The sequence below is a fragment of the Rhipicephalus microplus genome, unplaced genomic scaffold, assembly GCF_043290135.1.
Source record: "Rhipicephalus microplus isolate Deutch F79 unplaced genomic scaffold, USDA_Rmic scaffold_54, whole genome shotgun sequence".
NCBI lineage: Eukaryota > Metazoa > Arthropoda > Arachnida > Ixodida > Ixodidae > Rhipicephalus > Rhipicephalus microplus.
In genome coordinates, this window is record NW_027464627.1 from 288,487 (window position 1) to 290,000 (window position 1,514).

Consider the following 1,514-nt stretch of genomic DNA (forward strand, 5'->3'; position numbering starts at 1 on the left):
AAATTATCCTTACCTAACCTAACCTAAGCTAACGTAACGTAACCTAACCTAACCTAACGTAACCTAACCTAACCTAACGTAACCTAACCTAACCTAACCTGACCTAACCCAACCTAACCTAACCTAACCTAACCTAACCCAACTCAACCCAACCTAACCTAATCTAACCTAACCTAACCTAACCTAACCTAACCTAACCAAACCTAACCTAACCTAACCTAACCTAACCTAACCTAACCTAACGACGGTTGCAAGCGCTTTCACATTAAATATCGCAGTTCCCCACTTTTAATGGTGAAAAACACTGCATCTTAGTAATTGACATTGTTTAATGCGGTTTTACGACGGTTCATATCTTAACCTAACCTAACATTCGCACTTGTATCTAAAAACGCTCTATTACACTGTTTTGTTCACAATTACGATATTTGCATAACCTCACAGTTTTTCACCAACTTATTGCAGTACAGAAGGCTGTATCTCGCTAAATGACATTGTTCTTTAAGGTTTCACGATGCTTGCATGCGCTTTAACGAGAATATCACAATATAGCAGTTTCGCACTTGTAACGGTAGAACACGCAGTATTTGGCTTGTTCATGCCGTTTTGTGTGCTTTCACAACATTTCACCTATCGCAGTTTAATACTCGCTATAAAACAACACTATCTCGTTAGATGACGTCGTTTTTGGTAGTTTCACGACGCTACCTAACTTAAACTAACCTAACCTAACCTAACCTTCGCACTTCTATCGTTAGAAAACGTTTTACTCGCCACTTTACAATGTTTTCTACAAGATTACGACGGTTTCATGCGCTTTCACATTAGATATCGTAGTTCCCGACTTGTAATGTTGAAAAACACTACATCTCACTAAGTGACATTGTTTAATGCGGTTTTACGACGGTTGATATGTCAACCTAACCTAACATTCGCACTTGTATCTAAAGACGCTCAATTACACTGTTTCGTTCACAATTACGATATTTGCTTGACCTCACAGTTTCTCACCAACTTATTACAGTACAGAACGCTGTATCTCGCTAAATGACATCGTTCTTTAAGGTTTCACGATACTTGCATGCGCTTTACCGAGAATGTCACAACATAGCACTTTCGCACTTGTAACGGTACAACACGCAGTATTTGGCTTGTTCATGCCGTTTTGTGTGCTTTCACAACATTTTACCTATCGCAGTTTCGTACTCGCAATAAAACAACACTATCTCGTTAGATGACGTCGTTTTTGGTGGTTTCACGACGCTACCTAGCTCAAACTAACCGAACCTTCGCACTTCTATCGTTAGAAAACGTTTTATTCGCTACTTTACAATGTTTTCTACAAGATTACGACGGTTTCATGCGCTTTCACATTAGATATCGCAGTTCCCGACTTGTAATGGTGAAAAACACAGCATCTCACTAAGTGACATTGTTTAATGCGGTTTTAGCGCGGTTCATATCTTAACCTAACCTAACCTTACCTAAACCAACCTAACCTAACCTAACCTTAC